At 38.1% G+C, this 23250-nt stretch overlaps 1 protein-coding gene across 7 annotated transcripts in view; it reads right to left on the bottom strand.

Annotated features, from left to right (window-relative positions):
* Positions 1 to 23250, bottom strand: part of LOC129721493 (protein windpipe) — a 160101-nt gene that overhangs the window by 57333 nt on the left and 79518 nt on the right. Inside the window, exons 1-2 of one of the 7 annotated variants that reach the window (XM_055674141.1) lie at positions 14111 to 14300; positions 13107 to 13634 (exon numbers count right to left, since the gene is read on the bottom strand). The exons of 2 other annotated variants lie outside the window; for them this stretch is intronic. The gene's annotated coding sequence lies outside the window, so the exon portion shown is untranslated. Of the gene's footprint in view, positions 1 to 13106; positions 14034 to 14076; positions 14301 to 23250 lie in introns of those variants that run through there. 4 more of the 7 variants (XM_055674138.1, XM_055674142.1, XM_055674140.1 and 1 more) reach the window with 4 other exon arrangements.

The raw sequence follows: 23250 nt of genomic DNA on the forward strand, positions 1-23250 counted from the left end.
CTTAATTTGTAGCACATCATATACCGAATGCATGTTGTCGTACACGAGTGCTTGAACTGCGCTGTCTATCACGGATTAGTCACTTGAGCGCTGTGCTTTACAACAAACACAAACTGGGAAAGCACAAACCCATTGGAAGTGATGTAGGGTATTTGTTCCATTATTCATCTCATTGAGCCGACGTACACGAAAAATGTACGGATTAAACACCAGATGTACACGAAATCATTGAACAAATAAACAAAATATGATTACATGCTCTCATGGAATCGCCCAGTGATGGAAATTAAGCAACATTAGCTAGTTTCATCCCGAATTTTGTAAAACAAATCATTTTTCACAACGCTCATATACTCATCTCAAAACCTTAATCATTGCTCAATTATTCATCTCACGACGCCCCCATGTTCATCACACTGTTTATCACTTTGTGAATAAAAGTAGCCACATACCGTCGTAGTAGGTTACCTAGGTATCCGCTGTAGTTGTTTACGTGCAAAATTGGTAATCTAAGTAACCACTACAGTGCTGTCGATTTATGTCAAGTATGTAGGAATAATTAAACATTTTTAGTATCATTTTTTCTATTAACAGAAACTAATTTGACAAATTTTGATAATTTTCAATGCAGTGAAAACAAATGAAAATACATACAGTTGAAATTTAAGATTTGTAATATTTTATCTCATATATTCCTGCTATTTAAAGATTGTTTTCGATAATTTGAGGTGAAGATTTTGAAAATTGAAGTATTCTTAGTGTAGTGAGTGATTTTGTTTAACGATCAATACAAAATGTAGTCCGCAAACGATTAAAAAACTTTGTTTGGCTGCTGAACGAATCCTGTTGTAGTCGTATAGAGCAATACGTGGATTTTGTTTTCTTGGGTAGATTATTGAAATAAAGAAGTTTTTGAGTGTAGATGCCCGACTATAATAACAAATTTAAAGATTTTAGGTAAGTTTTTGAGGATTCTACTTCATGAGAAATCTAAAGTGAACTAAGAAGAATCCATTCCATGGATTAGGCTAATGACATACTGAGGCGTCAAATGAAGCAAAGCAAAAAGCGTCTCAGCTACTTCTTCGAACGTCTATATGAAATGCTCAAACCGGTCATTCTGGAGCGGCAAAGACGCGTCGGTAGAGGCGGCGAAACAGAACGAGTAGTGTTTTGACGCGCGTATAGGTACGCGGTAATACCATATTCAGACTAAATCTTTCATCGCCAGGTGCTTTATATTCGCTTTGTTTAGGTTTGGTAATTGAAAAAAAAAAATAAAATACATTTTCATTTAAAAAATGTCAAAATGTTTAGAAAATGTTAGTGCAGTAATACCATGTTCAGAATTTAGAATAATTTCTTATATTTTTTACTGCGTTTGTAGCGCAACACACTTCAGTAATATTATTTTATTTCATAAAAAATCTCTATGTTTACTAAAAACGTAATTTACCGTGCTTGAAGAAGCAAACAAAACCGCTACTGGAATTTAGGAATTCGACAATACAACGCAATCGCGACGCTCGCTCCAGTATGTCATAGGAAGCTTCACCCAACGCTTCTGTTTATTCCGCTTCTCAAACGCTCAACGCTTCGCTTCAATTGACGCCTCAGTATGTCATTAGCCTTAGTTGATTGGTTTAGTTAGAATAATGTGTTTTTTTTTCTAGTTTTCAAGTAAGTTTTCATGTTGTATGAGATGAATATTGTAGCAATCACACTGTGCTTGTGGTTTTTCATGTTTTCATTTTGGTTGACACACAGTGAAAAAATATTGTAATTATTCGAAATTTCTGATAGAGTTACACTAGACATGAAGAAGAGACAAAACAGAGACAAGACGCTGTTTAGAATGAACAAAGAGAAGGTAGAGATAAAACGGAAGTATTGTAGTGTTTGAAACTTTGGAATTTTCAAATTTTCCCAACAAAATTTTCCCAGTCAACTCTTTTCCCGTTCCATGCGTGATCCCAATTCCCAACAAAATTTTCCCAGTCAACTCTTTTCCCGTTCCATGCGTAATCGTCAAGAAAATCTGAAACAAACCGTTTTTGATTTTAATTGAACTTTGTATTTACTTTTGGCTAGATTTCGATTTTAGACTCAAGTGTCATTCGTTAAAAATATCAGATCAGTTCTAGATAAACATTTCAAAACGTTCTATCTGCTTCCATCGTTTTTCCGGAGCGTCTTTTCATTTTGGTAATGATTCGGCTTTAGTAACTCTCCCATGTGTTATTGTCGTTCAGAAGGCTAGAGTGATCCCTCCGCTAACAACTTGTGCAAATCACGTGTAATAAAAGGTGTTTAATAAGTTGTGGTGATTGAATAAAAGTGATCGATCAAAAAATCGATCAAAGCAGATAGGACCTTTTGAAATGTTTCTCTAGAGTTAAGTAAAATGTTCGAAAAATTTTATCCCAAAAACTCTGATCTCTACTGAAATGTTGCTTATGGATGACTTGTAGAGAAGTGATTTCTAGAATTGGTAAAAACTCATAGAGTTAAGTTTTGTTTCAGTGCTGAAGAAAAGTGTCCAATTTAATTTGCAAAAAATAGCACCAATACTTTTCTTTGAAGAATAACCATTTGAAGTTTTTTTAAATATAAATTATATATTTTGTTCGCCAATAACGTTTTCTTATGTAATTTGAATCAGGATGCCCCTAGCGTTTTTATCATGTTTAATATTCTATATAATATTTAATATTTAATAGTTTTTAAATGACATAAATTTCACATTGCGAGTTTAGTTAAAAAATTACAACTCCTCCATAAACAATTCTTTAGTAACAATCGAAGATCGAAGATTTCGAGATACTTCTATTTACACTTTTCCCCTGATCAGAATGGTCCAAATACTTATCTAAAGGTCACATGTTTTACAGTCGAAGCCATGTACAACATTTCATTGAAATCAAAAATGATCGCCTTTGATTTCAGCACTTTCAGGACGGTTTCGTTTGGAATGGCGCATTTTTGAAACCCAATCGACAGCTTAAAAAAATATTAATAGATAGCAAACATCACGAATAAAAGAAACTTTTCTAAATTCAAATTGCTAGCAGTAAACAGTCTAGTGTAACGGCACAAGGGATGATTTTTTGTTGAAATTTCAGAGTACTAATATAGAAACCAAGGCGTAATGACAAAAAGTGCCACAACACCTTATCTCTTTAGATTTGTGATTCGTTATTGCCGCAAACTGTCAAAATATCAGCCCCAATAATCGCAACTAGAAAGAAAGGTCGAAACTCGAAATTTTGTCTTTCTCATCAAAGACAAAATATAACGTTGGTCCTCAACTAAGTAATACTAACGATTCAGACTGAATAAATGTCTTGGTGTGTCCCAGATAAACTAAATAACTGAACTGATTTGAACGCAGAACTGCAGTCTTTTATGATAACTGTTGAGTAAAAAAATGTTTTCTATAAATCATACGGAATCTTAAAGACTTACTCGATTTTTCGGACACGGCGTCTGCAACTGAGAAAATGACCTCTTCCAATCACAGTTCTTTATAGAATTATTTGATAGTTGAGAGAAAACCTTAATAAGTAAAAGTATTTTATTTTTTCTTGTCTTGTATAATTTTGTATAATTTCTGTTAAGAGTTATTTAAATAATAATTGACAATTATATTCGGTAAACAACAACTTTGATACAGATTTTGCTGCTATTGAAATAAAACAATAGGCATTCAGACAGCGCAGCGTTAAACAACCACAAAATAGAGGCAAAAGAAGAAACCAAAGATAAAAAAGAGACAAAATGAGAATGATGTGAATACAACAGTTTGCATGCAAGAGATCGAATGGTTTAGCTATTCTATATATCGAAGAATATTTACATTTATGATGACAAACCATCAGAATATATCTGTAGAAATGACGATAAGAAAAGATAATCACAAATACGAAAAATGAATGCTTTACTTGCAAAACTATAACCAGAAAATCAGCACAAAGCTTTCGGTAAACTTCCAAAAACTTACATTCCTATTTTTCGTGGCCGAAGCTACGAAGCACTGAATTGATGTTTCATTAGCCAAAGTATCTCTACCCAGGCCAGCCGAATGATTCGAACTGGAATTTCAATCGAGTAATCAATTCGTCACAATTCTGAAAGATGCTTTTTCCCCTCTCCGAGATAGGCTATCCATTAGTCTAATTTCCAGCAGCCGGGCGCCAGGCTGGATTTACCTTTGGTCCAGTTCATACCTCACTTCCACCCTCGTTTTCGTTACACGCTGTTCCAGAAATTCTATTTTATCTGTCGGAAAATCCGCATCACAATGACATCGATGTAATCTTGCGGATTCTACGAATTTACCGCATCTTGTTAAGGCAAGTGAACTAAACCGGACCTCTCGGCACCCGGTTGACATGGGAATTTGTCGACAATTGAACGCGCGGACAACAGATTGATTGTTGAATCAGTTTGCCGCTCCACAACTCGCTCTCCACGTGCATATCATTATCGGCTAGCGGTTAAAGTGAACTCGATCGACCACCCCGTTCCATTCCTTACCTCACCCGTTTCGATCAGCGAGCGACTCATCGAGAAGTAAATAATTTATGGACTTGATTGATTTCCAGTTTGTCATCGTGCGTGTCGCTGCTTCTTCTGAAAGAAACTTTTATGTAGCGACGTTGCTGTTGACAGGTCTAGTCAAAATGTACAAAATGTTACGAAAGAATTACTCCGAAGTCATCGCGCTTGATTGAGTCAGTACATCGGGCTGGTGACGCTGCGGAGCGATTTGTGACTTGTGAAGTAAGTGTGGCAGTTGTTAATTTTCTTATCAGCACAGTCGACTCACGAGAGCCTTGAGTGATACGCATTTCCGCGCCAGATAGAGAGAGGGTCGCTTCCTGGAAATATGTCTAAACATCGGCAGACTAACTTCAAAGAGAATTCGTTACTTTTCCGTTGCATGGTGAGGTGAGATCAAGTGAAACCTCGTTTTTCTTCTGTAACCTTCAGGCTCGACTTCACCAGACACCTTGTCTGAGAGCAACTCACGACGGAAGAAATCGAAAACAAGAAATGCATTTGGCATAAAGAATTGTTAATTACTCCAGCACCGGTCCGAATCGCGGTTTCACTCGGCCACCGCTTTTTTTTCCTCATTCAATTTTCGAGACCAGACAACCGAACCGTTCGATATCTGAATCTGTGACAAGTTTTCGAACGTACGAATGCAGTAGGTAGACCGACCTCACGCGATCTCCACTGCAAGTGCACCCACAACAACTCCACTGCACGAAGTTGGTCCCGATTGGATTCGTTCGCTAATCAATTCCATGATTTATTTGCACCGAACTGTGGGCTCTGAACCGGCTGCAAAAGCGTCTCGCCGTTCCTGATAAGTGCAATTTTAGCAGTCACTCGATAATGTAATGTGCGATGCATATGCGCTGATCTCCCACCACATAAGTAAACGTTTCGTCGCTGCGGTACTGTTTTGATCCATCCCAAACCAGGCCGATCAATCGTTAATAGTTCTCAAAGCAGCTAGCGGAGAATAGATTGAAGTGTGTATGTGTGATCTTGAAAAAGGTTGACCCCTGATGCCCAACGCGTGTGTTGACTTAAAAAGCCCATTAAAGATGACGATGATTGTGTGTAGTGTGAAATCACGCGAAAGAGCGTCATTTTCCCTTCTCGTGCTAACAAGAAACCAACACGCAGAGGTTCGCGGAGGTGCTAAAATTCGATCCGAAAGTCAAGGTTGTTAATTTAGTGTTTTGTTCTCCTTCTTATGAGGAAAGCTATCCGCCGCCCCGGGTATTGTGGACTTCCTAATGATAGAGTTGTTTTCGGGGGTTTCGGTTTCTCAGGCAGCAAATTATTTGTTTTCCGGTTTGATGCTGATTATCGTACTTCCGCACGATTTGGTTCTTCGGGGTATTGCGCAGCGTTGAGGTTCTGGATGTTTATCACGAACTAGATCAATTTTAAAATAAATTGTTTAGCAACAATAACAATCAAATCTTTATCAACAATAATTCTGTGTCAAATATAGATATTGAACATCACCATGACTGATGTCTTTTGCGCATTTCAGACCGAAAAACGAAGCAATTCTATGCTATTCTACAACTGAAAATGTAAATTTTGCATCGAAACCAAGTTCTTTTTTTTTCAAAGAAAACTGGTTTGTAACACCACCAGCGATGTTTTATGTTATTTGTTAGAAGGTTAGATGATTTATGATGCACCGATAAATCAGCCTTTGAGAAGATTTATGGCAGATTTTGTTTAAATGTAAGCATCACCCAAAGAGCAAAGCGGCACAAAACAACTATAATAAAAACTTCTAGTGAGTAGGTTATTAGTGTATATATGCACAAAACATCTAGTTAAAGCTAATAGAGGAGTGTTTTGGTAAAGTTTAAATTGAGGATTAGATCTTTTGTTGGAAAAATGCATCACCCAGCCGAGATGACGCAATTGTCGCCATTCTATGAATGATCTACAGTTGTCTTTTCAACATGAAAATGATCGTTTCAGAACACGACAAGTAAAAGCATTTTACGTGTTTTATGACCTTTCAGAATTTTTGAATTTTTGAGACTTAAAAGGTTAAAGGCACTATATCAAGATACATGTATACATTAGATGAAGAAAAAATATGCATGTATACATACAGCGCTGGTCACTCGATGCCTATCAATACAATAGAACTCGATTTCCATTTGTGTGCAGACAAGACAAGTGAAAACTGCATTGCCGTTGTCAACGCACACTGGGTCGTGTTGGGCAGCCCTAACATGTAGGTATCGTGTTGCGATCTGGAAGACAATCTAATCGACGTTTATTCGCCTTCTTCTTTTTCAGTCGCATAGAAGCAAATATCAGAAGGTGTCGCACGCTACGCTGTACGACCGAGAACAACAAAATGCTGTACGTATCGGTAGAGGCAGATAGCAGGAGGTGCAGTGCACTCTCAGGCACGCAACCAATGTTTGGATCGAATGACGAAGGTTGCCAAAACTTGTGATACAATAATGGTCATATCGTTGAGCAGTCAATCACTAAAAAGTTTAGTTGAAAACCACTATTTTCAGTTTAACTTTGCAGCTTTCAACCAAGCACGAACTCGCTCTCTGTAGCTGCAACAGATGCTTAAATATCGTTTTAAAGTGCTTATCGTTTTACTACCACTGAACAGATTTCAAACACCGATGTCTTGATCAACAGTTTAAATATTGCGAAAGATAGGCACGAATCAAATCGAACAGCTTCTGTAGTCTCAAATGAAGAATAAATAATATTTAGAGAATTATAATAATAATATATATAGAATAATATTAGAGAATTTTAAGATTTTCAATACTAAAAAGGTAATAAGGGTTCCAAAGCTTTTAAGACCTTCAAGACTTCATTGATTTCTAATATTCAATCTTTTTAAGACTTTCGAGACTTTCAAGACATTTACATAGACATTTTAATGCATTTTAGATCTTCACTTCTAAGAATTTTAGGACCTACAAAATTTCAAAAATTCAACCGTTTGAGAGTTTAAATTAAACTCTTCAAAGCTCATAAGACCCTGACGGCTTTTAAATGTATTATGACTTTTCAAACTTTTTCAATAAAATAGTTTTATAACTTTCGAGGCTCTAGGAATTTAAATTTTTTTAAGATTTTGAAAAATTTCGAATTTTCAAAGACTTTTAAGACTTTTGATATTAGATATTTTGATATAGGAAGTTAAAGTTTTTGAGATTTTTAAACTTTCGAGACTTTTAAAGCTTATGAGACGAATTAAGAATTTTAAGAATTTTAGGGTTTTTAAGACTTTTATGACTTTAAATTTTTTATAGATTCTTTAAACTTTTAAGACCTTCAAGATCTTAAAAACTTCTAGGGCCCTGAAGACCTTCAAACATTTTAAGGCATTTAAGACTCGTAAGATCTTAAAGACTTAAAAAACATTTCAGACTATTCAGGCTTTTAAGACTTTAAAGAGTTTAAGGACTTCTGAGACCTGTATGATTTTCAAGTCTTTTAAGGCATTAAAAATTTTAAAACTTTTGAACTTTTTAAGGCATTTGAGACTTTTAAAATTTTTAAGATGTTTAAGACTTTTTAAACCTTTAAGAACTTTAGGCCTTTAAGACATCCAAGATTTGGGAGGCTTTTAAAACTTTCAAGAATTCCATAATTTTCAAGATTCTTAAGACGTTCAAAACTTCGAGAACTTTCAGCAGTTTTTAGACTGAGAATTGTTGAAATTTTTAGGACCTTCAAGTTTTTTAGATTTTTTAGACTTTTAAGACCTTGAGGACTTTTAAGACTTTCGAGACTCTTAGGACTTTAAAAACTTTTTTTTGTCTATATTTTTTTAAAAACTTTTATGACTTTTAAGACTTTAAAACTTTTAAAACTTTTAGGACCTTCAACCCGCTAGTGCCCAATGCCGCCATTTGGCGGGCTTTAGTCAAACCTCTAAAAAGCTTTAATAAATACTAAAAAAGTGTTTATAATGATTCATAGTGATTTTACCGAAGCCCGTCTAGAAATTAACCTGGGCACTAGAGGATTAGAACTTTTAGAACGTTTAAGGCTTTTGACTCTTAAGAATTTTAAGGCTTTTAGGATTTCTTGAAGTTTTACGATTTTTAAGACTTTCAAGACATTCAAAACTTTCAAAAGTGTTAAAATTTCAAGACTTTTAAAACTTTCAAAACATTTAATACTTTTAAGGCTTTTGTAACCCTTAAGACCCTCAATTTTCCAAGGTTTTTGAGACTTTTAAGACCTTAAGGAACTTCAGGCCTTTTAGACATTCAAGATTTTTAAAACTTTTGAGACCCTTAAGAATTTTAAGGCATTTAAGACTTCTCAGATGTTTGAGATTTTTAAGACTTTAAAGACCTTCAAGACTTTTGAAATTTCGAGACTTTCAAGACTTTTAAAACTTTTAGAACTATTTGAAAGTATTGAATGTCAAGACGTTTAGGACCTTCAAGACTTTGAAAACAGTTAAGACTTTTTAAACTTCTTTTTAAGACTTCTAAGACTTTTTAGACCTTTCAGACCGGTAGGATCTTGTGACTTTCAAGACTTCTAAGACTTTTAGGACTTTTAATAGTTTTGAGAATTTCAAGGTCCCTGTTAAATTTTTTAAGGCTTTTAAGACATTTCAGAATTTTAGGATTTTTTAGACCTTTAAGATCTCTGAAACTTTTGAGACTTTTAAAACTTTCAAGACTGTTAGGTTTTAGAGACCCTGAATAATTTAAAGTTAAAAGACTTAAAATTCTTAGAGGTCTTAAAATTCTCGAAAGTATTAAAAGTCCTAAAAGTCTTAAAAGTCTTGAAAGTCAGGTCTGAAAGGTCTCAAAAGTCCGAAATGTTTAAAAAAAGAGATTAAAAAAAAATCAAATATTTTCAAAGTCTTAAAACTTATGAGAATTTTAGGACTTAAGACCTTTAAGACATTAAACATTTTTAAGACTTTCGAGACTTTCATAATTTTCATGATTCTTAATACGCTCAAGACTTTAAAAATTTTGAGAGTTACAAGTCTGAGAATTGTTGAAATGTTTAGGACCTGTCAGTTTTTTTTATTTTTTAGATTTTTGAAAATTTAAGACTTTCAAGATTTTTGAAACTTTTAAGACTTTCAAGACTTTTGAAACATTTAGAACTTTCTGAGAACATTGAATTTTAAGACGTTTAAAACTTTTAAGATTTTGAAAACACTTTTTTTGAGACTTTCAAGATTTTTGAGACCTTTTAGGTCTATAGGACCTTTGAGACTTTCAAGATTTTTAGGACTTTTATTACTTTCAAGATTTCTAAGATTTTTAGGACCTCTAAGACTTTTAAACCTTTTAAGACTTTTAAAACTTTTAGGACTTTAAAAACCTTTGAGATTTTCAGAACTTTCAAGGCTTTTAAGACTTTTGAAACTGTCAAGATTTTTGGGCGTTCAAGACTTTAAAAATTTTAAGAGTTTCGAAACTAAAAATTGTTGTAATTTCAGGGACCTCCAAAATATTGGTTTAGGGTTTTTCAGAATTTTAGGACTTCTTGAACTTCTAAGATTTTTAAGATTTTTAAGACCTTCAGGACTTCGAAGACTTTTAAGATTTTATAGATTTTTGAGGCCTAAGAACTTTGAAATTTTTAGGGCTTTTATGAACTTTTTAGACTTTTAAAACTTTTAAGCCTTTCAAGACTTTTGAGACTCTTTAGAATTTTACGCATTTTAAGACTTTTGGGACTATTGGGACTTTTGAGACTTTTAAGACTTTTAATACTTCCAATACTTTTAATCCTTTTGAGACCTTTAAGACCTTTGGAGGCTTAAGAATTTTGAAAATTTTAGGTCTTTGAAGAACTATTGAGACTTTTAAGACTTTTAAGACTTCCAAGGCTTTTGAAACTTTGGAGAATTTTGGGACTTTTGAGACTTTTGGGATTATTGAGACTTTGAAGACCTTTAAGACTTTTAAGGTTTTTTAAGACTTTTAAGACTTTTAAGACTTTTAAGACTATTAAGACTTTTAAGACTTTGAGGACTTTTAAGACTTTTAAGATTTTTAAGACTCTGAGACCTTTAAGACCTTTGAGGACTAAGAACTCTGAAATTTTTAGGGCTTTTATGAATTTTTAAGACTTTTATAACTTTCAAACCTTTTAAGGCTTTTGAGACTCTTAACACTTTTAAGACTTTTAGGACTTTCGAGGCTTAAGAATTTTGAAACTTTTAGGGCTTTGAAGAACTATTGAGTCTTTTAAAACTTTTAAGCATTTCGAGGCTTTCGGGACTCTTAAGAATCTCAGGACTTTTGAGACTTTTAGGATTATTGAAACTTTTAAAACTTTCAAGACCTTTAAGACCTTTGAGGCTTAAGAATTTTGAAACTTTTAGGGCTTTTATGAACTTTTAAGACTTTTAAAACTTTTAAGCCTTTCAAGGCTTTTGAGATTCTTAAGAATTTTAGGACTTTTGAGACTTTTAGGATCATTGAGACTTTTAAGACTTTCAAGACTTTCAAGACTTCAGGACCTTTAAGACCTTTGAGGCTTAAGAATTTTGAAATTTTTAGGACTTCTAAGAACTTTTAAGACTTGCAAAACTCTTAAGCCTTTCAAGGCTTTTGAGACTCTTAAGAATTTTAGGACTTTTGAGACTTTTAGGATTATTGAGACTTTTAAGACTTTCAAGACTTTCAAGACTTCAGGACCTTTAAGACCTTTGAGGCTTAAGAATTTTGAAACGTTTAGGGCTTCTAAGAACTTTCAAGATTTGCAAAACTTTTAAGCCTTTCAAGGCTTTTGAGACTCTTAAGAATTTTGGGACTTTTGATACTTTTAGGATTATTGAGACTTTTAAGACTTTAAAGATTTTTGACTCTTAATGCTTTTAGGACCTTCAAGACTTTTATGACTTTTAAGACATTTAAGCTCTGGAGACTTCTCAATTTTAGGCCTATTAAATCTTCTAAGATTTTCAAGATTTTCATTTTCAAAGCACTAGCGAGCATGGAAACGCCGCAGAATAATTGCTTACCGAGTTCGTCACTTCTACGTTTGTTTATGAGGAGTACTCAAGCCAAGTCGGAAGTGCGTAAAGTCTTCTGAGATAAAATTGAAGTTTTCTCGTAAGCAAACATAGAAACGACGAACCTGGCCTCGCAATTACTCTGCGGCCTTTTGACTCTCTTCTGAGCTGGCTAAGGGCACCAAAATTCACTGATATGGTAAAACTGTTATGATCTTTCATTTTTTTTCCAGTTTGAGCTGTAGGGCAAATTTCTTGTTCTATTTTGTCAACTATTGACTAGCTAGTGTGACTATTTTTGTTTTATTCCAGTTTTATGAACTCGAGCTGTTTTTTACGTTCATGAGATTTTTAACTTTTAATTTTGGGTTTTTGCTGCTTAAAATCAGTGTTTATCCTCATTTGCATTTAGTTTTAAATTTTTGGAATAATAATAGAGGCGTGTGGCAAATTTCTAAATGAAAACCCAAGTATTTAAGTACTCGACTTTTTCAATGGGTGAATTGAGTGGAAAATCATATATTTGGTTTTGGCTGAATTTAAAGAACGATTTCCATTAAACTATTTTTCGAGGACCACCAGATATTGTTTAAAACTGAGTGAGTACTGGTACAAGGAGCAAAGCCGTATAATCTGCAAATCACTAAGTTTAAGGTTGCCAGGAACATACATGAACAAAAAAAAAAAAGAGCCAATGTTACTCCCTTGAGGGACACCAGTATCGATATGACGTCAGCTACTTCGGGTTTCGATTATTGTTACAAATTGTTTGCGATTTGATGAATAACTTCCTAATCAAGCATTGGTTATTCTTCTTATCCCAGATCTGTCGAGGTTTTTCTTTTGACTTTGCAGTAACTTGTTTTGTGGACTACACCTTTTTTATGTGTTTTATTCATGTTTCCCTTTTTCAATGGCTCCGAATCCTCGTGTCTCAGAACAATTCAACACATTTTCTGTTTTCGCTAACATTTTCTATTTCGTGTTTTTAGATGTAACTCTGTCATTTTAAATTTAACATTTGCCTTTCTAAATTATCCCTCTAGTGCCCAATACCGCCATTTGGCGGGCTTCAGTCGAAGTTTTGAAAAGCTTCAATATGTACTTAAAAAGTATTCATAATGATTCATAGTGATTTTACCGAAGCTCGTTTAGAAATTAACTTGGGCACTAGAGGGTTATATACAGTTACTAGATATTTTGAACTTTTTAGACAGTTTGAAATTTGAGACTTCAATACCTTCACCCGTTCTGAAGACTTCTATTTTGTTTGGAAATTGACTAATTTCCTCTTTTTCTTGGATTAATAACCTTCTCACCAAAATTTGAGTATACCACAAAATTATTAGACTTGGTGAATTTAACAACTGATTCTATCGATTATATTTTTTCAAACACTATCAAGACTAGTTTGGATCACTTGAAGAAAAAAATGCACACATTTCATCGAAGAATGATAAAATTGGAACAACGCTGTAATATTGAATATAATTCCACTCATTGAACACGTATCATGTTAAATTGTAAACGTATTCACACTGCCTTGATGAATCACTATTCGCCGTAATGAACGTACCTTCTGATGTTCAGAACGACACCAAGTTGACGTAGGTGACCTCTCTCGGCCGGTGTTTTCCTAGTGTACGTGCTAGAGTAATTCCCCGTAGAAGCCAATCATTAATGATGACGTTTTGCGTAGATTTTCCAACTCTCCAACAGTGATTCTTGGTACAACAGTTTTAGCAATCATGCAGCAACTTAGCAACTTCAACCCGGGAACGTTATCAGATCGAACGAAACGTTATAACTTTTTTTTTCTGAACCCACACTGTACTGAACTTGCTTGGTGACGATCTTTCAACCGATGCAGAGATGAAGGAATTCCTCCGTGAACTTCACTCCGATCGCTGATAACACTTAATCACTTGACGCTTTAATCGACTATTTATACTTCAAAGTCTGCTGTTATCACTTTTGTTTCATAGGATTTTTACTCTCCCGTTGCCTGATGATTGCTATTTCGAAACACCTTCGCTCTGTCATAAACTCATGATTTATCCATTCATGCTTCCCGCCATATTAATGAACACCAATTTTTCTCTTCCTAAAACAGTAAAATTTATTTTTAAGCCCGATTACTCTCGAAGATCATTAATTCACCGAGATCACCACGGAGACCACCTTCCACGCGGTACCACACCTTTTCCTCAACTGGAACGAAGATGAGTGGCAAAGAACTTCGACCACACACACTCGCACACAAACACCAGAAACCCGTCCGAGCCTAAACGGCTGATAAGCGTTATCTCGAGCAATGTTTTGTTCGGGAGCGGCTGATTTTGTGTACTGTTGCGATATCGACTAGGATTTGGACCACCTTCGAATAGGGGAAAAAAACTCGCTATCTAACAATCTGTTAGTGCTGTTGCAGGCAAAAGGTGTGATAAAAGTGCTGTGTGCAGCAAGCGTGAATCGAATCAGTGGCTCTCGCACTCCTTTCCCGGCCGTCTACCGGTGGCTGTCACTGGGTCAAAAATTGAACTCACGTCGAATCGTTTCGAAAAAAAAAATGAACGTAACTGTATCACACAAAAAAAAACTGTTTGATCGTTTGTTGGGTCGATAGTTGATATCAGCGGAAACTTGTGTGTACACAGGGGTGACGAACGGCCTAAATAGTAATGTGAAGAGCGAAATCGACACACAACCACCACTAGCGGAGAGGAACCAAACTCGCATCACACCGCCAACCGCCGAAATGCTACTGAGTTGCGCGCCTGAGCCGCACTTTGGTCGGTTCGGTAGGTCGGTCGGTCGGTTTGTTCCGCAAGCCGAACTACGAGCAACGCTCAACAACGCATGGGGAGCCACCGTTGCCGCCGCAACGCCGCGCCGTACCGTACGCTTGCGTTTGCGGCATTTGAGGTTCGTATGGCTTACTGCCCGGGTTGCTGCTGCCACCACCGTCGTCGTCGTATGCGTACACAGTACAGTATCAATTAATTTGCCCGCTTGCGGTCCACAGTTTCGTTCTCTTTGCTTCTCTCCCCGGTTCGGTACTAATATCAAGACAAGCAAAAGGTAAGTCGCGTTAGCAGCAGATTTTTTGTTTTTGCTGATAAGGTACTTTTCGGCTTCTCAGAACGGAAGTTTCAGAAAGGTTGTTGAGCAGAAATAATTAATTCCAACACAAAAGTATGTTAGACACAACATTTAGATAAACTGCCGTGTAGAATAACCTGTACGGTTTCTCTCTGTCTCTAAGACAAAATTAGCGACAATACCACCGCAAAAAACGCTATCAATTTTCGCTGTCGTCATCGAAAAACCAATACATCATGTGTTTGTGATCGAAAATAAAAAGAAAAAGCTGTACTCGCAAGCTTACACTTTTTTTCGTCACGGACATGCTCGATTCTGGCATCGGCATCGCACGACGATATGCACCACAGGTGGGGTGATCGGAGTTCAGATCAACGGCCAACAGCGGATCGTCTCGTATTGCGATTGTCACGATTGACACTGGGATTTGCTTCGGCTTAGTGCTAGTGACTACGGTGCGCAGTTGCAATTACAGCTTAGTTGATGATACCTTTTCCGGTATTTTTTGTACTAGGTTCATTTGCTTTCAAAACTTAAAATAATCAATTTACCAGAACAGTTGCGTCGCAATAAGAATCCCCGACTAACCTTAAATAGCTAACATTCATTTAAAGCTTGCGACTCTTTTTTAACAAAACTTTAAGATTGTTAACAAGAGACGCAATAAAACAGGCTGAAATTCTCAATCCTTTGCCAAAAGTACTGAGTATTGCTTTTTGAAATTTCATGTTTCTCGACATCGTCCGAACATACGCATACGTAGTTATCTGGATTATAGAAAAAATCACAAGAAGGTTGTATGCAAAGCCACGACCGCAAGGTTGAAGTAGAATACTTTTACAAGAAAGATAACCTGGCTGCTTGCGTGTCAGTCATTTTTTCTAGTAAATAAACGTTGACCGTTCATTGGCAGTATTGTAATTTCGTTTTTGTCTGATATTTTGAATGAAGTTCATTGGATATTTTTAAATTTTGTGCAAATGAGAAGTTGAAGTGCTGCCGAATTGTAATATGCACATTTAATACGACATCATTCAACGGGAACGGAACAAAGGCTACGGTTATGCAGAACACGAATGTAGATGAAGATAATTAACTTTGGATTATAGCGCAAAACAAGAAAATATTAACTTTTCAAATAATCATTTGTGTTCTTCAAATTTCAGTTGTTCAATTTAATATCCGTTGAAATGTTTGTTTATTATCTGATGAAGCTCTTATATAGGCCAAATGATGCATTCCCAATTTACCAGGTCCATAACTCTGCCGACCGTGCTTGGGAAAGCGCGGTATAACGACCAATCAGAGGTCGAATTTTGTGTTTTGACAAGGCTTAAGAGTTTTCAATAGTACAATAGTTCGAATGATAAAATTGCAATTTCATGCATTTGGTAGGAATCTTAGAAGATTTTCTAATCGATTGCTGCAAAAACGAAGGAAATCCATCGAAAACTAACCGATTTATTAGCATTTGAAATTTTTCTCACTTTTTTCAGTTTTAGATTCACATTTTACATCCCTATGTAGCCGAACTTTCTGAGAGAAGTATTCTAATTCAAAATTAAATCTTCATTAATTCATTTGTTGTCCTTATAAGAACAATTGTTCAATTTATCATAGGATGTAGTGTTTATCTTACATCTCTGTGTTACCTTGATAGTGAGGACTAAGGCGCAAGGTCAACACAATGAGAAAGGTGTTTTCACATTGAAAACTAGACACGGCTTTACTGGAGGGAGTGTTGGCAAATGCATCTACCGCTAATACCACCGCTATCATACGAAAGCGCGTCGTTTCATGTGGGGAATATCAACAACGAAAAATGACGCGCGTCTAAGCATAACCCGAACTGTTCGCCGTGCTGCTCCCATTTACCTTTACATCGGCCTCAGGGAAGTACCGGCTGCATCTGCATCTGCCGCTGAGGCTGTCACTATACTGCTATTGGTACCAAAAGCTATTAACTCTTCAAATAAGTGTGTTATTTGCTCTCAAAAGAACAATTGTTCAATTCAAAATCGGATTTACGCAATCGCATCTCTGTAATATTACCGACAATAATATTCTTCTGAACAAACTGATACAACTTTTCCATTAGGCCTCTGCCATAATAGGCGCGAAAAGCGACACGAACCGATTCGCTCAGCTGTAGGTTAATGTACAGCCATCAGTAGAGCTGTACATCAACCTACGGCCGAGCGAATCGGTTCGCGCCGCTTTTCGCGTCTACTATGGCAGAGGCCTTAGAGAAAGTTGCTGGCTGATGTATTCACTTCATGCAAGCCTGCTGCTGATGCTTCCCGCTACCACACTGAAACAGCATTTTAGTGAAGAGAGTGTCGTTGCATCAGCTGACCCTGCTACTATCGATGCTGATATACCCGCTGCAACAGCTACGCTATGCATAGCCATGCCACAGTTGTGGCCGCTATACGCTGGCCCAACTGCTGAGCAACTGCAACGCTATCCGTAGCCATGCCACAGTTGTGGCCGCCATTGGTATCCGCTGTACCTGCATCTGCTGGCCCAGCTGCTATCGATGGTGAGATCCGCTGAAACTGCTACGCTTATTCGCAGCCATGCCACAGTTGTGGCCGCTATCCGCTATCGATGGTACCCACTGCTCGCTCCCGCTGCTGCTAAGGGAGGACTGCTGTCGTCGCTATTCAGAACTACTATGAGCGGCTTCGACTAAAACAGGCTCTTATATAGGGATGAAAATAGGAATGAATTATTTTACGTACGTGGTGGAATGATATAACTTAAAAAATATGTGTGACTTCATTCTGGTTCAGAGCGATCATTTGATAAGCTCCACCTCTTTTTTCAGTTTCTAAAGTTTTTCCTAAGTTTCGTAGCAAGGATGCACAAAAATGATTTCTTGTCGAGCCGGACCGATAGCACTCTCATTGAAGCAACAAAATAACATGTTTTGTGTCGTGTTGTGCAGCTTGGTTGAAGAAAATGTTCCCGTCCCCATGACGTATGTAAGAAGATTATCGCGTTCAGTAGATAGTGTATCCAGCGAATAAACACCGATGGTGCTCTCACACACGCAACGGTTTTAACCCGTATCTTATTGCGGTTTGTAACATCAAGCGGTTTCGTTTGCTCGCTGTTGCGTGTTGCATCATGTTGCAACTTGGCAGCTGGGAGACGACGAAATTCTGTTTATGCTGATTGATTGAATCGACTTCATATTAGCTCTGCATAGCCGAACTAACTGCTTTTGTGAATGCGTACTAACAGGGCAGTTTATTATTCAATGTCAGTTATGCTGATCGCAGCCTTTGCGCTGCCCCTACAGTGGGGTGTTTACTAAATAAAGTGAAAATTAGACAACTACAACAGAATTTGATTGCATCCCGCACAGAATGTCTGCTTGTGTTGATGCCAGAAAATTATTAACCTTCAATTATTTTTTTATTTGCCTTCAAAAAAGCATTTTGCTGTTCAAAATCGGTTGCTAATTACAACCTTTGAGCTGCCCTAACATTGGGGGAATTAAGATACACGGACAACATGCACTGTGGAAGCTATTTCACATTCAGTAAATTAGACGGGTGCGACAAATTTGAATTGCTAGGATCCAACACAGAATCTTGCTTGGGTTGTCAAAAACTATTAACTTTCAATGACTTGTTTATTTGCCTTGAAAAAGGCATTTTGATTTCCAAAATTGGATTTGCTGATGGCAATCTTCATGCTGCCCCAACACGGGGGAATAATGGCAGTCTGGCGACACACGCTGAGAAAAACCGCGCTGCTCCTGAGACGTGGTGACCAACCACAGGGCTAGTGCTGCTGCTAAGGAAGGACGACTGCGGTTGTCGCTGTCTAGAACTATTATGAGCGGCTCCGGCTGAAACAGGCTCTTATATAGGCCAAATAGCATGTTTTCAATTGCAAGGTATATGATCCTGTCGACCGTGCTTGGGAAGCAAGCATAAAACGACCAATCAGAGGTCGAATTTTTCGTTTTGACAAGGCTTGACTATTTCCAATAGTACAATAGTGTGAATAATAAAATTACAATAATCTTTTTTTTTTTTTTTTTTCTTCACATAACATTTATTTGACACGGCACAAATACAATTTAATGTTTAACGGCGCCAATTATATCTGATGACTTAAAAACTAAAGCAAATTTTTTATCCTCGCTGCCGACTACGAGCTGAAATTAAGTCTAACTTAAAACTAGCATGGGATTTCCAATCAGTGTTTTGTTGTTCAATGGTCGTCTGATAATCGTCGAATGGCATGTATGGATTCGTTCTGCTGAGCCACGATGTCGTGAGTTGGGACAGAGGCTCGTAGTCCTTGGGTCCTGGTTCTATTGTGCGGGGTCTGGTTGCTGGTTTTGTGCTTAAGGTTCAAACGTGTTCTTGTCGTTTTGTTGGGTGTAGACGGAGGGGAACGGGACTAGACTGGGGCGTGGATGGATTTCAGGAAAACGTATATAAGGGACATGTAGGATAGGTCACGGCTCGCCAAGACATCACGAACAGGAACAGCCGGCTGTCTACCCTCGGCCTGCAGGGAAGCTATTAATTTAGACCTGGCGTCACGGTGTACAGGGCATGACCAAACCACATGCTCTATGTCGTGATAACCTTCACCACAGGCACAGATACCACTTTCCCCGAGCCCAACACGACGGAGGAGCGCGTCAAATCTATAGTGATTGGACATAAGCCGGGACATCACGCAAATGAAATCCCGACCTACATCCAACCCCTTGAACCACGGGTTCGTCGATACTTTGGGGATTATGGAATGTAACCACCTTCCCAATTCCCCTCTGGACCAAGCATTTTGCCAACTGATGATCGTATTCTGACGTACAAGTGCGAAAAATTCATTAAAGGCAATTGGTCTTTCATAAATATCACCGTTTGTTGCGCCCACCTTAGCCAAAGAGTCCGCTTTCTCATTACCCGGTATCGAGCAGTGAGAAGGGACCCACGCTAAGGTAATCTGAGTAGATTTTTCGGATAAAGCACTCAGATGTTCCCGTATTTTCCCCAGGAAATACGGAGAGTGCTTAACATCTTTCATCGATCGGAGAGCCTCAATGGAACTGAGACTGTCCGTAAAGATGAAATAATGGTCCGTGGGCATTTTTTCGATAATCCCTAGGGTGTACTGAATTGCAGCTAATTCTGCGACGTAAACAGAAGCAGGATTATCGAGCTTATGGGAGACGGTTAAATTGTTATTGAAGATACCGAAGCCAGTGGACCCATCAAGAAGTGATCCGTCAGTGTAGTACATATTGTCGCAGTTGATGTTTCGATATTTATTGGAAAAAATTTTAGGGATCTGCTGCACGCGTAAATGATCCGGGATTCCACGAGTTTCTTCTATCATGGATGTATCGAAAAACACAGTAGAATCAGAAGTATTTGATAAGTCGACACGATTTGGAATATTCGAAGAAGGGTTAATATTTTGGGACATGTGATTGAAATACAATGTCATAAAACGGGTTTGAGAATGAAGTTCGATTAACCTTTCAAAATTTTCAATCACGGGACGGTTCAAGACCTCACATTTGATTAGAATACGAGAAGACAGGCTCCAGAAGCGGTTTTTCAATGGTAGTACTCCAGCTAAAACCTCCAAACTCATCGTATGGGTCGACTGCATGCAACCTAAGGCGATACGCAAACAACGATATTGTATTCGCTCCAGTTTGATCAAATGTGTGTTTGCTGCGGAGCGGAAGCAGAAACACCCGTATTCAATAACAGACAATATCGTTGTTTGGTAAAGCCTTATAAGGTCTCCTGGATGGGCTCCCCACCATTGTCCGGTTATTGTACGAAGAAAATTCACTCTTTGTTGACATTTTTTCATCAGATACCTCACGTGACAACCCCAGGTGCCTTTAGAGTCGAACCAGACACCAAGATATTTGTGTACCAAAACCTGAGAAATCGTTTTACCCATTAATTGTGTTTGAAGCTGAGCAGGTTCATGCTTCCTAGAAAAAACTACTATCTCAGTCTTCTCCGGAGAGAATTCGATACCTAGCTGTAAAGCCCAAGCAGACAAATTGTCCAAGGTATCTTGCAATGGTCCTTGCAAATCGGCAGCTTTGGCTCCTGTAACAGAGATTACACTGTCGTCTGCAAGTTGTCTTATCGTGCATGAATTTGCCAGACATTCGTCGATGTCATTTACATAAAAGTTGTAAAGAAGGGGGCTTAAACATGAGCCCTGGGGAATACCCATGTAGCTAATGCGAAAAGTTGCCAAATCGCCATGCGTAAAATGCATGTGCTTTTCGGACAACAAATTGTGCAAAAAATTGTTCAAAATTGGAGAAAATCCTTGTCGGTGAAGTTTACCCGAAAGAATGTCAATAGAAACGGAATCAAAAGCCCCCTTAATGTCCAAGAACGCAGACGCCATTTGTTCTTTACGAGCATACGCCAGCTGAATATCTGTTGAAAGCAACGCAAGACAATCATTCGTCCCTTTGGCACGGCGGAAGCCAAATTGAGTTTCTGATAGTAGACCATTTGATTCGACCCAGTGGTCTAAACGACGGAGTATCATTTTTTCCATCAATTTCCGGATACAGGATAGCATTGCAATCGGCCTATAAGAGTTGTGATTAGAAGCTGGTTTCCCTGGTTTTTGGATGGCGATCACCTTCACTTGCCTCCAATCCTGCGGTACAATGTTTTGCTCCAGGAACTTATTGAACAAGTTCAACAAGCGCCTCTTGGCATTGCCGGGTAGATTCTTCAACAAGTTGAATTTGATTCTATCTAATCCAGGCGCGTTATTGTTACAGGACAGGAGGGCAACTGAAAGTTCTGCCATCGTAAAAGGTGATTCTATCGCGTCGTGGCCCGGAGACGCATCGCGAACAATATTTTGCTCAGGAACAGAGTCCGGACATACTTTCCTGGCAAAATCAAATATCCACCTACTTGAAGACTCCTCGCTTTCGTTGACCGTTACGCGATTCCGCATTCTTCGGGCTGTGTTCCAAAGAGTGCTCATCGATGTCTCCCTCGACGTCTCGTTCACGAACCGACGCCAATATCCACGTTTCTTTGCTTTAGCCAAGCTTTTAAGCTTGGTATCAAGCTCCGAATACCGTAAATAGTCGCCAGGTATACCTCCCGTCTGGTAGGCCTTAAACGCGTCGGATCTTTGCGTGTAGACATCGGAGCACTCTTGGTCCCACCACGGAGTGGGAGGCCGTTCTTTGATCGTTACGCCGGGATATTTCTTCGTTTGGGCTTGCAACGCGGCGTCGAGAATCAAGCCCGCGAGGAGGTTGTATTCTTCAAGTGGTGAATGATGTTGAATCGACTCGACCGCTTTTGAAATCATTTCCTCGTATAACTTCCAATCGACATTTCGTGTGAGGTCATACGGAATGTCAATTGGTCGCATGCGAGTTGACCCGTTAGTAATTGAAATAAGAATAGGCAGATGGTCGCTACCGTGAGGATCGAGGATTACCTTCCATGTGCAATCCAACCGTAGCGACGTCGAACATAAGGATAGATCCAAAGCGCTTGGGCGCGCTGGAGGTTTCGGGATACGTGTCATTTCACCGTTGTTTAAAATAGTCATTTCGAAGTCATCGCAAAGGTTATAGATTAAAGAGGAGCGGTTATCATTGTATGGGGAACCCCAAGCCACGCCATGAGAGTTGAAGTCTCCCAAAATCAAACGTGGCGAGGGAAGAAGTTCTATTAAATCAAAGAGCAGCCGTTGCCCAACCTGTGCTCTGGGGGGAATATATATTGAGGCAATACAAAGCTCTTTACCTTGTATTGTCATTTGACATGCGACAACTTCGATGCCTGGAATCGAGGGGAGGTTAATACGATAGAAAGAATAGCACTTTTTAATCCCTAAAAGTACTCCTCCATATGGGGTGTCTCGATCAAGGCGAATAATATTAAAATCATGGAAGTTGAGATCAATATTTGAAGTAAGCCAAGTTTCACAAAGGGAAAATGCATCGCATTTGTTTTTATTTATCAAAACTTTAAACGAATCAATTTTTGGTAAAATACTTCTACAATTCCACTGTAAGACAGAGATAGAATCCTTCATATACGCAGTTGAATTAGGCATCGAAGGATACAATCGCTGCAAGGAGAGGCCATTGGGCAGTCAACTGCTTCAAAAATGATCTAACTGTTGGGAGGAATGCTGTAAGAAAAATTTTAATTGGATCGGGTACATTGAAAGTTTCAAAAATCCAGTCCACAATGTCAGAAAATTTCACTAATCCAGAGTTTGTTTCATCAACTGGGAGTGTAAAAGGAGCAACTGGGGTTTTAGATGTTCCTGGCAGTGCTGGGAACTCCTTCTGGGACTTTAAATTTGCCAGCCCAGGAGGAGTTTGCTTCGGTTTTTCCGCAGCACTGTTTGGTTTGTTTGTAACCTTCATTTCACTTTGAGAAATCTTAGGACCTTTTCTGGGAAGTTTAGGAGAGGAAACACTTTTCCTCTTTCTAGACTCCCCAGGATTGGCGTAAGATGCTCCCGCTGGTGAATCGTCAGAATCGGTTTCCTCAGAGGGCAACAGATCGAAGGGGTTCGAAGTAACGGGAGAAGTGGTAACGGTCTTCTTCAGCATG

The sequence above is a fragment of the Wyeomyia smithii genome, chromosome 2 (assembly GCF_029784165.1).
Source record: "Wyeomyia smithii strain HCP4-BCI-WySm-NY-G18 chromosome 2, ASM2978416v1, whole genome shotgun sequence".
Classification (NCBI taxonomy): domain Eukaryota; kingdom Metazoa; phylum Arthropoda; class Insecta; order Diptera; family Culicidae; genus Wyeomyia; species Wyeomyia smithii.